Below are 14,882 nucleotides of genomic sequence, written 5' to 3' on the forward strand. Positions count from 1 at the left end.
TCACTCTCTTAGTCATTCTTACATGTGATAGCATCCTTTGAGTTGAGCCAAACCTCTCCCACTCATTCTCTTGCTTGGTTGTGCATCCTGAGTGAGTTGGGAGTGATCCAAAGTGCATTTGCTTGAGTGATTGTATCTAGTGGCACTTGGGGATCGATTTGTTGCTGTTTTCTTGTTACTCTTGGCGTTTGCCGACGCCTAGACGGCTTGGAGAAGCGGAGGAGCATCGGCACGAGTTGGTGATTGTTCATGGCCGTCTCCAGTGATTGTGAGGGGTCTTGTTGTACATTCCCCGACGGAAAGCCGAAAGATAACTCTAGTGAATTGCTCGTGTCATTGAGTTATCTCACTTGTTCGTAGGTTCTTGCGGCGTCCATTTGTCGGACTAGGTTCGTGCAACACCTATTAGCTGTCGAAAAACTAAGTGTTGATCGACACAACGGGGACTAGCGTGCCGGCAAGCACATGAACCTCAGGAGAAAAATCTTGTGCCTCTCGTGTGATTGGGATTCTCCCGGTGATTGGATTGACTTCACTGTAATTGGTTCATTCCTCGACACGGTGGTATAATTACCCTACTCACTTCCTTACGTTCCTTACAAACTAGTTGTGCAGCAAGCGCTTTAGTGTAGCTAGTCTTGAGAGCTTGCTTGCTAGTTTAGTTTCACCTAGTGGAGTTCTTTAGTGTAGCCTTGAGAGCTCTTCGTGAGTAGTGACTTAGCTTCCTATGTGCCTAGTAATCATAGCAACTAGAATTATTTAGATAGGTGGCTTGCAACTGTAACAACCCAAAACTCCACACACCAAAAATACCAACTACAAAATTTTTCTCAAAACTTCCATGTGATGATGAGTGTCATGTAAAGTAACCCAACCCAGGAGTTGCATTAGGTCTAACCCCAACCCAAGTTAACACAGAAGCATGCCATGTCATTAGTTAATTGTGATTATTTAAAATCTAACTAATAAAGTGATGCATACATTGATTATTCAAAATGTGATTTGGATTTCCATTTGAGTTATGATATGCTTAACAACTCCAATAAATTAGGTGCACCAATTTGGAATTCAAATTCTAGAACCAAATTCGAATTCAAACAAAAGAGATGAAATGAAAAACAGAAAAAGGAAACGAGGAAGAAGGCCTTGCAGCCCAGGCTGCTCGGCTTCGCGGCCCAGCCAGCCCAACCGCGCCCACCTTGCACCGGCGCGCCCGTACGCAGCCCACGAGCCGGCCCAGCGCGTCGCCCACGCTCGCACACCCGTCTGCCACGCTCGCAGCCACTGCCCGCTGGACCCCGCATGTCAGCCGCACCCCCCGTCTACAGTGTCGTCTTCCTCACCCACGCCTCAACCGCCTACGCGACCGGCGCCCGACAGCTGTGGCAGGGGCGGGCCAGGGGGTCACGCCCGGGGCATGACCCTGTCCCCTTGCGCCGTGCCCACGCAACCCCGCACCACCGTCTGATGCGATGCACATGCCTCCACCGCACGATGCCATCCGCCCTAGGAGGCATAGCGCTCGGCTATAAAGCCAGCACGCACGCCGCTCACGCCCGGCGCCCTAGTTTCTCCCTCAGCCTTCGCCGCCGCTTGGTGGCCCAGCAGCCACACCACACCGAGAGTAGAGGGCCGAGAAGGAGATCGTGAGAGGAGGATCGGAGCCCCCGCACGCTGCCGAAGTCGCCAGAGCCGAGGGCGACGTCGTCGTCGTCATCACGGTCATGGGTCGGCACTGCACGGCACTGCTTCCGGAGCTACACGGCCGCAACTCGACACTGCACCGCCATCCTTTCTTCCACAGCACCCACGGCGAGCCCCGGTTCATTCCCTGCTCGCCACTGGACCTTGCTACTCCGGCCATGGCACTCCATACCGTGAGCGCTTAGGCCAAGGCCATCCCCAGCCTCTAGGCACACTAGCACAGCACACTCATGTTGACCGTGACCATCCCCGAGCCCTTGGACGCTGTAGGCCTCTCTAGGTTCCCCAGACGCCATAGCCGAGCACGCATGCCACGCTCGCAACGCCGCCGCCATGACGCAGCCACCACCGGAGCACCAGACCACAGTCCGAGCACCAGACCACAGTCCGAGCACCAGACCACCGTGCCGAGCACTAGACCACCGGTCCGAGCACCCAACCACCAGTCCGAGCACCCGACCACCGGTCCGAGCACCGACCACCGTGGCCAGTACCGATGGGAGTGCCTGGCGCCTCCTTGACTCGCCCGTTCCATTCGCTGAAGCCACGGGTAACTCACGTGCACGCCGTGACCACCCCGCAGGAGCCCGTAGTGACCCGCGCGCCTCGCCGTCGTCACCATGTCGCCGTGGCCGTTGGGAAGACCCTACCGGCCACCTAGAAACCGGAAGTCCTGCCCTGAGCTCTAGACACCCTCGCCACGTCCACATGGATCCGTAGGAGCCTACACGCCCCACTGTGACGCCACCGGAGGCCCTAGAGGACCCCTCGACCTACCCAACATGCTGCTGGAGCATTGTGACGCCCATGCGCACCACAGATCCGGCCAGTGCCGCTGCACCCGCGCCATTCCCGCACGCTGGTTGTGCTCGAGCCACCGATCGCCGTGACCGGTGACTTAGGATGCACCATCCGTCGCCCTGACTTCACCATTGCAGTTGCCATGGCACAGGGAGGCTTTTCCCCACCTCTATTGGATGCCTGAGCCATTGCGGGAGCTCGCCGGTGAGCACGTCGCCGGCGGGAGCGCGCCGTGGAAGAAACAGAGGAGAAGGGGCAAGGTGAGCAGCGCCGCCCTACACCCGGTGCACATGAGCCAAGCCGAGGAGAAATGACGATGGGCACGGTCCACCATGGACCCTGCCTTAGGACCATGGACCAGGAGCGCTGGTCCACCGTGAGCCACACGGTGTGAGCCGTGCTGCGGACGAAGCCAATAAGAGCCCACGGCCGTGACGTGGCTGCGCCACAGCACGCCACGTGTTCGGCCCGGCCCAGAATGGCCCAACCTGAAGGCCGTTTGAGACCCGGCCTTGTTGACCGTTGACTGGTCAACGTTGACCGTTGACCTGGCCCCACATGTTAGTGACCCTGATTGTTGACCATTGACCGATGTTGACTTCGCCGGACCCACCTATCAGTGACCCAATATCCTTTGGCCCCACCTGTCGGTGTGGACGACGTTGATGACGTCACGCTGACGTCATAATGACGTCAGCTGGGCCCCACCTGTCAGCTCGGAACTGTGATGCTGACGTCATGCTGACATCAGCATGCCACGTTGACCAGTGACACCATGACACGTGTCAGCCCAGGATTAATTCAGCCTTTATTCAATTTCAGAAAGGATTTAAAATTCAGGAATTCATAACTAATTCATACGACCTCGGAAAAATACGAGACCAGGACCAAAATTCATCTAAAATCAAGCTCTACGCAATGAACTTATGTTTGAGTGCATTTGACTCTTTTGAATTTTCATTGCTTCTTTGTGCTACTCTGTAGACGTCGCTAACGTGACTATAATGCAAACGTTGCAGACTCGGAGGAGAACCTGACAGACGAGGACCGTGAGTACCGTGAGGAGTATGGAGACGACTACACTGAAGGTGCCACATCCCACCTAATCTCGTAGCACCTATTACGCATGGCTAATATAGAACTGCTAACGCTTTACTTTACTGCTACAATTATATTATGCTAGGACTTGCATGGTAGTATGCTTGCTTGAAAGCCTTTACCTTGACGCAACCTTACCCCTGCATACCCTGCTATTAGGCTAGACACACGCTTACTACTATATATTTCATTACTTATACTTCTATTACGCTTCTACTACGAGTGTGGTAGAAACTGGTGTTATCTGGACCATGGGGAGAGTGCTGCGTGTGTGACTCGGGTGTGTGGAGGGTGAGGGTTGTGTCGACCAAGTTGGAGTATACGACGAGCCTAGGGCAAGTCTTGCTATGGGATGCTACCTGGGCACCCCTGGAATGGATACCTGTGGTGGGTAAAATGGTATATGAGGTGGACCTGGGTGTGAACCTGTGACGGGTGGAGCCCGGGATGGAGGTGCTGTGGTGGCACGATGAATGGAAACTCTGATGGAGACATTCTGGCTTGGTCATCCCTAAGGACTTACTAGTACTTAGATTCACCGGGAAGCCTTACGTACCACTCGCCCTATATGGTGCGGGATGGCTGGACTACTTGGTAGGATATTGCCACTACTGCTAGGTTGATAGCGGACAGTGTAAGGAGGTACGGGGCGCAGAGGATTTCCCCCACACCCTTCCGAGACTTCATGGAGACCTTGTGGACCCGGCTCATGACTCACAGTTTCAGCCACCCTAGACTTGACTTGGGGTGAACCAGGGCTAAATGGTAGAGTGGCATTATCCTAGGCTAGCAAGCAGCCGGAATCAGCCTAGCTGACGACGGTCAGCGAGGAAGGCGGATCTTGTGGTTATGTAAAACCTCTGCAGAGTGTATGGTTGATCGATCGATACATGTGCCGACTTATCGGCTATGGACCTTTCCTGGGTTTCGCTTAAACTAGATAGTGAGATGAGTCCTTCTTTTCTTCCCCTAGAAGTGAGTGTTTGGTCGTAGCCAGGGGCTACGGGCCTTGAGACAGTGCCGAGAGGGAGTTGGCCTGTCGACTGAGCGATGGTATGGGTGTGGTATGGTGATGGTGTGGAGATGGTGGTGTTTCGATCCCAGGATCGAAACCTGGCCCTAGAATGGGAATGGGGTGGAATGTGTGTGAATGGTGTTAAAACTTGACTATACTGTTATATACTTGATATGCTAAAGTACATAGGAAACCCCAGCCTTATAGGTTCCTTTTGATTATATCCAACTTATATCCAATTTCCACAAAGCAACGCTCATAGGGTTGGGAGTGGCCAGTACAAATCGTACTGATAAATTTTGGCATACAGGTTCTGCTGAGGAGTATAGCTCCGAGGGGTTTGACGGATGAGGGGTTCGTGCCTATGCTCGAGTTTGGTGATCTTATCTTCAAGCTGTTCTGAATGAATGCTACTATTGATTCCGCCAATGCGGTGATGTAATAAATTATGTAATTCCGCACTATTTGTACTCTGATATTATCGTTGTATGGATGTGATATTCGACTGGAATCTGGGTAATATGACCTACAACGATCGTATTACACTTTGACGCTGTGGATTTCCCTTCATGGAAATCAGGGTCGTTTCAGTTGGTATCAGAGCCATACTTGACCTTAGGACGAAACCCTCAGAAATGGATGATAGAATAGGATGTGGACAACCCTTCTTTCGGTTATATACTGACCCTGCATTTACTTTTATGCAAGGCTTATCTATTATTGACCTGCTAACACCTGTCCGCTTGAAACATGCAGATGGCAACGAACGTTGACTAGCCGCCACTAGGACCGCTACCTTTAGACCACGCCAAGCTTACCTTTGACCTACGTGAGCTCAGGGGTTTTGCATAGACCCTCTGCCGAGTTCTCGTCATGTTAGGTGTTCCCGACGAGCTTGTCAAGGTCACCTACACCGGGAAGCCAGCTAAGGAAGGAGGAATCGAAGGACCAATTGTCTCCTCAGTGGAGTTCCCAGCTAGCACCACCTTACCTTCTGTCCTAGCTTTCACTGAGTTGACTATAGAGGACACAGTCGAGGAGGGACTGCGAGCTATCTCACATAAGGCACTTCGCAGAGTGATGAGGGACCACTACGAGCACCTGAAGATGACAGAGTTCTGTCTACTTCCCTAGGCCTCGACCTTAGCCTTACCCCCAGTGAGCAGAGTTTCACAGCAGGCAGAGTTATCCTTGCCAAGGAGGATAGATGCCTTCGAGTCTCAGCTATTCACCTACTGGAGCAGGACAGGTACGTGACCCAGCTGGAGCAGAGGAGACGTCAGGACCAGGCCCTCCGGTGGGAGTACCAGGAGCGAGACTCGCAGGGAGCACAGGAGCGAGCTAGTCTACTGGAGACAGTTGCCAAGCTGCAGGATGAGCTCAACCGTCATGAGGAGGCCCACAGAGCCAAGGTCGCTGACTTACAGGACAAAGCAACTGACCTAGGCAACAGGAACTGCTACCTCGACAGCAAGGTCTTGGAGTTGCAGAGTGAGTTGGATGACAAGAAGGCTGAGTTCAACCGTAGAGGAGACAGAGAGAGATCCAAGGGGATTAATATGCTGAAGATCCAATCTCAGAACAAGACCCTGACTCAGGAGCTAGAGGAGTCCAGGAAGAAGGCCGTTCGCAACCAGGGTCACCTGATCGAGGCACTCAGGCAGACCGAGTACCTATAGGACAAGTGTGAGAGGATCTGGCAGGCTTGGCAGAAGTCTGATAGGAAGCGCCTTAGGGAGATGAAGGGTATGTGGGATCAGCTACCCAAGGAGGTTCGCAGCAAGACGAAGCCTAGGATAGAGGAGTTTGAGTTAGCCCCGACTCGCCTCAACCCAGATGCCTGCCCTACCCTACCCGGAGCCAAGCCTACTGAGGAGCTCGCCGAGGCCTTGAAGTACGTGTCCCGACTTCACAAGTCTGACGAGGAGATCGAGATCGAGAATAGTCGTATCCTAGCTGTGGTGTATGAGTCAGAGTAGATGACCCTATGTGGTCATGAGTCATGTCAGTAGCGTCCGTAAGTTGTACCCCATGATGTACCCCTTATGAGATGTATTAGGAGACATTATGCGTAGTATGATTCTCGCACGTATTTAAGTGTAGCTACTGGAGATGATGCTATGTAATAAAAAACCATGTAATGAATGTTTCGGATCTTATTACATCTTTATGAATCTTATTGCTTCTTTTGTAATGAGTGTTGGATAGCATAAATGTTTTTCTTTAAATCGTCAAAATCATGTAATCATATTGAACTATAAGCACTTATGGCACAAGCACTAAACTCTCTATGATCCGTGTTGCAGATGCCGAACCGCCATTCTAATCGCCTAATGAATCAAGGACGTGCGCCCACCCCTGAACCAGTTGAACCCAATGGGGGACGTGGTGGCAACAACCGTGGTCATGGCCGTGGCCGTGGACGTGGAGGGATACCTTTCCACCTAAAGAATACTCCGCCGCCTGAGGAGAACATTCCTCCACCACCACCACCGAACCTAGCAGAAGTGATGGCACAACAGACCCAGCTTCTTGTAGCTCTTGTTGAAGGAGCAAATCATCGTCAGGGAGGTCAGCAGAATGACTTTCAAAGGAAGCTAGAGGGATTTCTGAAGCTAAGGCCACCTACCTATGATGGCACCGACCCTGACCCACTTGTAGCCGATGACTGGCTCAAGGAAATGGAGAAGAAGCTTGACCTCACTACTTTCACCAATGATGAGTGTGTTGGAGCTGCCACACACCAACTCACGGGTGCAGCACGCGCTTGGTGGGACAGTTTCAGTGATGCCCATGAGGACCCTGCCCACATCTCGTGGGTTGAGTTCGCTGAAGCATTCACTGAGTATCACATTCCCAAGGGTATCATGGAGGCCAAAGCCGAGGAGTTCCGCAACATCAAGATGGGAAAGGACAGGGTGAGTGAGTACACTACTCGTTTCACCAACCTTCTGCGCTATGCACCTTCTTATGTTGTGAACTCTAAGAAGGAGAAGCTGTACTATTACCGCAAGGGACTTAACCCGCACATTAAGATTGAGAAGGCCACCTACCTATGATGGCACCGACCCTGACCCACTTGTAGCCGATGACTGGCTCAAGGAAATGGAGAAGAAGCTTGACCTCACTACTTTCACCGATGATGAGTGTGTTGGAGCTGCCACACACCAACTCACGGGTGCAGCACGCGCCTGGTGGGATAGTTTCAGTGATGCCCATGAGGACCCTGCCCACATCTCGTGGGATGAGTTCGCTGAAGCATTCACTGAGTATCACATTCCCAAGGGTATCATGGAGGCCAAAGCCGAGGAGTTCCGCAACATCAAGATGGGAAAGGACAGGGTGAGTGAGTACACTACTCGTTTCACCAACCTTCTGCGCTATGCACCTTCTTATGTTGTGAACTCTGGTGGATCGCTGCATCTAGATTGAGAAGGACCGTGCTGAAGCTGGAGAAGAGTACAGGGATAGGAAACGTAAGCCTGAGGAGTCTCTCCGTGGTCGTGATCGCAAGAGGTTCCACAGAGATGCACCATCTAGGGAACGCTCTCGCCATCACAGGGATGACAACCCTGGATCGAGTAGGGGAAGTGGAGGCTACACCACCAAATACTCCCGCCCTGCTCAGGATCGTTACACCCAGGACCGTTATGCTTAGGACCGCAATAGTCAGGACCGTTTCAACCGTCCCCGCACAGTGAATGAATGCCCAGCACAGAATCGCCCCGCACCAAGCACTAGAAACTGGAAGGCACCCGCGCCAACCCCTACAGGTGGTACGCCTTTCACCTGCTTTGCTTGTGGCCAACCAGGTCACAAAGTCACTGAGTGCCCTCAGAACTCAGCTGCACAGAAGTCTCAGTTCAAGGGATCAGCTACTCGTGGACGTCTCAACCATCTGGACGCCGAGGAAGCACAAGCTGCCCCTGATGTTGTGTACGGTATGTTCTTAGTTAATGGCAATACTGCATCAGTTCTATTTGACTCTGGAGCAACTTGTTCTTACATATCATCTAAGTTTTCATGAGATCATGACCTATCTGTAACCCCACGTGAAGAGCCTATCATCACCAGCTCACCTTTAGGAGACCTAAAGTGCACCCACATCTGTAAGGGAGTGAGTCTTACCATTGAGGGTCTTATCTTTAGAGCTGACCTAACCCTGCTACCTTCCACTAACCTAGATGTCATCTTAGATATGGATTGATTAACCATTCATCGAGGTATCATATCATGTTCACCTAGATATGTCCAAGCGACCCACCCATCAGGCCAAGTCATTAGATGTGAACCCCAGTCCAGAAAGTCCACCTCTATCCTATGTGCCCTTAAAGCAAGTTTAGAATCACAAAAAGAGGAGAAGATAGTTCATGATGTGCCAGTAGTCAGAGACTATCCCGATGTATTCCCTGAAGAATTATCGGGTATGCCACCAGACCGTGATGTCGAGTTCATCATTGATCTGTTACCGGGAACGGGACCCATTGCCAAGAGACCCTATCGCATGTCAGTTGATGAACTGACTGAGCTCAAGAAACAGCTTGATGAGCTCATCTCAAAGGGATATATCAGGCCCAGTGCTTCACCCTGGGGATCCCCCATTCTGTTTGTTAAGAAGAAGGATGGCTCGATGAGAATGTGCATTGATTACCGGAACTTGAACGCAGTCACCATCAAGAACAAGTACCCCCTGCCAAGAATTGATGATCTGCTTGATCAGCTTCGAGGTGCAAAGTATTTCTCCAAGATTGATCTCAGATCAGGCTATCATCAGATGAAGATTCGAGAAAGTGACATCCCGAAGACAGCGTTTGTGACTAGGTATGGTCAGTTTGAGTTCCCGTGGTGTCCTTTGGACTCACGAATGCTCCTGCATACTTCATGAACATGATGAATAAGGTTTTCATGGATGAACTGGATAAGTTCGTGGTGGTATTCATTGATGACATCCTTGTCTATTCATCCACCGCTGCAGAACATGAACATTATCTGAGAACCGTGCTTGAGAAACTAGCCCAACATCAGCTATATGCAAAGTTCAGTAAATGTGAGTTTTGGCTACAGGAAGTTGCCTTCTTAGGCCATGTACTATCAGTTGAGGGTGTCGCAGTTGACCCAGCCAAGATTGAAGCCATGAAAGAATGGGATCAACCCCGTAATATGACAGAAATCTGAAGTTTCTTGGGATTGGCCGGATATTATCGCCGATTCATCGAAAACTTCTCCAAGATAGCCCGTCCGATGACCAATCTACTGAAGAAGACCAAGGAGTTTGAATGGACACCCGAGTGCGAACAAAGCTTCTAGGAATTGAAACAAAAGCTTACCACAACTCCTGTGCTATCATTGCCTAATATCTGCAAAGATTTCATGGTCTATTGTGATGCATCCCATCAAGGACTTGGTTGTGTGCTGATGCAAGATGGAAGAGTGATAGCTTATGCTTCTCGATAGTTGAAAGAACACGAGAACCGTTACCCAACCCATGATCTAGAGTTAGCAGCAGTTGTGCATGCCTTGAAGATCTGGAGACACTACTTGATAGGCAACAAGTGTGACATCTACACCGATCACAAGAGCTTGAAGTACTTTTTCACTCAAGAAGATTTGAATATGAGGCAACGCCGATGGCTTGAGTTGATCAAGGACTATGACCTAGAAATTCACTATCATCTGGGAAAAGCTAATGTAGTCGCAGATGCTCTTAGTCGCAAGAGTTACTGTCACACCTTGATCACTGAATCAGTACCACCTGAGCTCAAGGGAGAGATTGATGATTTCCAACTAGAGATACTACCACATGGCTTGCTGAATGAGCTCCGCATACAGTATGATCTCACAGATCGCATCCGTCAACCTCAGAAAAGTTGTGAAGAGATTGAGTATCTCCGTGGTCTGATGAAACTAGGCTACAAGACCAACCACCAAGAAGATGAACAAAGAACCATCGGGTTCAAGAACAGAATCTGCGTTCCATCTGACCCAGTACTACGAGGGGAAATTCTGTCGGAAGCTCACAATTCCAAATACTATATTCACCCTGGAGGGTCAAAGATGTACCAAGACCTGAAGAAACACTTCTGGTGGAAAGGCATGAAGACAGACATTGCAGGACATGTGGCACATTGTGACACCTGCAATAGAGTCAAGGCTGAACATCAAAGGCCTGCAGGATTGCTAAAGCCTCTTGACGTTCCCGAGTGGAAATGGGAGAGCATATCCATGGATTTCATAATTGGATTGCCCCGTTCACAGAAAGGCAATGACTCCGTCTGGGTGATCATTGATCGCTTGACCAAAGTGGCTCACTTTGTACCAGTTAAGACCAAGACCAATGCCGAAAAACTAGCAGATCTATACATTGAACATATTCTCAGATTGCATGGAGCTCCCTCTAGTATTGTATCCGATCATGGCCCTCAGTTTGTGTCTCGATTTTGGGAAGCTCTGCACAAGTCTATTGGAACCAAACTTGATTTCAGTACCGCTTACCACCCACAGACAGATGAACAGACAGAATGAGTAAATCAGATCTTAGAAGACATGCTTCGCGCTAGTGTACTGAATTACGGCTCTGATTGGGAGAAATGCCTATCCTATGTAGAGTTCTCTTACAACAACAGCTATTAAGCCAGTATCAAGATGTCGCCATTTGAAGCTCTGTATGGCAGACCTTGTAAGACACCGTTGATGTGGTCCCAACCGGGAGAAAGATCATTCTTTGACTCCGCTAAGATTCAAGATGCAGAAGAAGGAGTTGCTCAGGTAAGAGAGAATTTGAGAATTGCTCGAAGTCGATACAAGAGCTATGCTGACAAAAGAAGAAGAGAACTGGAGTTCAATGTGGGGGACTTCGTCTATCTCAAGGTATCGCCGCTACGTGGAATGGTCAGATTCCATGTGAAAGGCAAGCTTGCCCCTAGATTTGTTGGCCCATACAAGATTTGCAAGAGAATTGGAAAGCTCGCCTACAAACTTGAGTTACCTGAGGAATTGACGGGTGTACATCCCGTATTTCATGTATCCCAGCTACGCAAATGTTTAAGAGTACCCGATGAAGCAGTCCCAACTGGTGCACTTGACATTCAAGATACACTTGAGTATAAAGAACATCCTATCAGAATTCTGGGCAGAGATACCAAAGAGACCCGTAGCAAGACTATTCCAATGTGCAAGGTTCAATGGAGTAATCATACTGAGAGAGAAGCAACATGGGAAAAAGAGTCTGACCTCCAGCTACGATATCCCTACCTCTTCGAAGAGTATGTTACGCTTTAATCTCGGGGACGAGATTCTGTTAAGGGGGTAGGACTGTAACAACCCAAAAATCCACACACCAAAAATACCAACTACAAAATTTTTCTCAAAACTTCCATGTGATGATGAGTGTCATGTAAAGTAACCCAACCCAGGAGTTGCATTAGGTCTAACCCCAACCCAAGTTAACACAGAAGCATGGCATGTCATTAGTTAATTGTGATTATTTAAAATCTAACTAATAAAGTGATGCATACATTGATTATTCAAAATGTGATTTGGATTTCCATTTGAGTTATGATATGCTTAACAACTCCAATAAATTAGGTGCACCAATTTGGAATTCAAATTCTAGAACCAAATTCGAATTCAAACAAAAGAGATGAAATGAAAAACAGAAAAAGGAAACGAGGAAGAAGGCCTCGTAGCCCAGGCTGCTCGGCTTTGCGGCCTAGCCAGCCCAACCACGCCCACCTTGCACCGATGCGCCCATACGCAGCCCACGAGCCGGCCCAGCGCGTCGCCCACGCTCGCGCACCCGTCTGCCACCCTCGCAGCCACTGCCCGCTGGACCCCGCATGTCAGCCGCACCCCCCGTCTACAGTGTCGTCTTCCTCACCCACGCCTCAACTGCCTACGCGACTGGCGCCTGACAGCTGTGGCAGGGGCGGGCCAGGGGGTCACGCCCGGGGCATGACCCTATCCCCTTGCGCCGCGCCCACGCAACCCCGCACCACCGTCTGATGCGATGCACACGCCTCCACCGCACGATGACATCCGCCCTGGGAGGCATGGCGCTCGGCTATAAAGCCAGCCCAAACGCCGCTCATGCCCGGCGCCCTAGTTTCTCCCTCAGCCTCCGCCACCGCTTGGTGGCCCAGCAGCCGCACCACACTGAGAGTAGAGGGCCGAGAAGGAGATCGTGAGAGGAGGATCGGAGCCCCCGCATGCTACCGAAGTCACCGGAGCCAAGGGCGACGCCGTCGTCATCATCACGATCGCGGGTCGGCACTGCACGGCACTGCTTCCGGAGCTACATGGCCGCAACTCGACACTGCACTGCCATCCTTTCTTCCACAGCACCCACGATGAGACCCGGTTCATTCCCTGCTCGCCACTGGACCTTGCTACTCCGGCCATGGCGCTCCATACCATGAGCGCATAGGCCAAGGCCATCCCCAGCCTCTAGGCACACTAGCACAGCACACTCACGTTGACCGTGACCATCCTCGAGCCCTTGGACGCTGTAGGCCTCTCCAGGTTCCCCAGACACCATAGCCGAGCACGCATGCCACGCTCGCAACGCTGCCGCCATGACGCAGCCACCACCGGAGCACCAGACCACAGTCCGAGCACCAGACCATAGTCCGAGCACCAGACCACCGTGCTGAGCACTAGACCACTGGTCTGAGCACCCGACCACCAGTCCAAGCACCCGACCACTGGTCCGAGCACCGACCACCGTGGCTAGTACCGATGGGAGCGCCTGGCGCCTCCTTGACTCGCCCGTTCTGTTTGCTAAAGCCACGGGTAACTCACGCGCACGCCATGACCACCCCGCAGGAGCTCGTAGTGACCCGTGCGCCTCGCCGTCGTCACCTTGTCGCCGTGGCCGCTGGGAAGACCCTACCGGCCACCTAGAAACTGGAAGTCCTGCCCTGAGCTCTGGACGCCCTTGCCACATCCACACGGATCCGTAGGAGCCTACACGCCCCACTGTGACGCCGCTAGAGGCCCTAGAAGACCCCTCGACCTACCCAACATGCCGCTGGAGCATTGTGACGCCCATGCGCACCATAGATCCGGCCAGTGCCGCTGCACCCGCGCCATTCCCGCACGCCGGTTGTGCTTGAGCCACCGATCGCCGTGACCAGTGACTTAGGATGCACCATCCGTCGCCCTGACTTCACCATTGCAGTTGCCATGGCACAGGGAGGCTTTCCCCACCTCTATTGGATGCCTGAGCCGTTGCAGGAGCTCACCGGTGAGCACGTCGCCGGTGGGAGCGCGCCGTGGAAGAAACAGAGGAGAAGGGGCAAGGTGAGTAGCGCAGCCCTGCACCCGGTGCACATGAGCCGAGCCGAGGAGAAATGACGATGGGCACGATCCACCATGGACCCTGCCTTAGGACCATGGACCAGGAGCGCTGGTCCACCGTGAGCCACACGGTGTGAGCCGTGCTGTGGATGAAGCCAATAAGAGCCCACGGCCGTGACGTGGCTGCGCCACAGCACGCCACGTGTTCGGCCCGGCCTAGAATGGCCCAACCCGAAGCCCATTTGAGACCCGGCCTTGTTGACCGTTGACTGGTCAACGTTGACCATTGACCTGGCCCCACATGTCAGTGACCCTGACTGTTGACCGTTGATCGATGTTGACTTCGACCGGACCCACCTGTCAGTGACCCAATAGCCTTTGGCCCCACCTGTCGGTGTGGACGACGTTGATGACGTCACGCTGACGGCATAATGACGTCATTATGACGTCAGCTGGGCCCCACCTGTCAGCTCGGAACCATGATGCTGATGTCATGCTGACATCAGCATGCCACGTTGACCAGTGACACCGTGACACGTGTCAGCCCAGGATTAATTTAGCCTTTATTCAATTTCAGAAAGGATTTAAACTTCAGGAATTCATAACTAATTCATACGACCTTGGAAAAATACGAGACCAGGACCAAAATTCATCTAAAATCAAGCTCTACGCAATGAACTCATGTTTGAGTGCATTTGACTCTTTTGAATTTTCATTGCTTCTTTGTGCTACTCTATAGACGTCGCTAATGCGACTATAATGCAAACGTTGCAGACTCGGAGGAGAACCTGACAGACGAGGACCGTGAGTACCGTGAGGAGTACGGAGACGACTACACTGAAGGTGCCACATCCCACCTAATCTCGTAGCACCTATTACGCATGGCTAATATAGAACTGCTAACGCTTTACTTTACTGCTATAATTATATTATGCTAGGACTTGCATGGTAGTATGCTTGCTTGAAAGCC

The sequence above is a fragment of the Miscanthus floridulus genome, chromosome 3 (genome assembly GCF_019320115.1).
Source record: "Miscanthus floridulus cultivar M001 chromosome 3, ASM1932011v1, whole genome shotgun sequence".
Lineage (NCBI taxonomy): Eukaryota > Viridiplantae > Streptophyta > Magnoliopsida > Poales > Poaceae > Miscanthus > Miscanthus floridulus.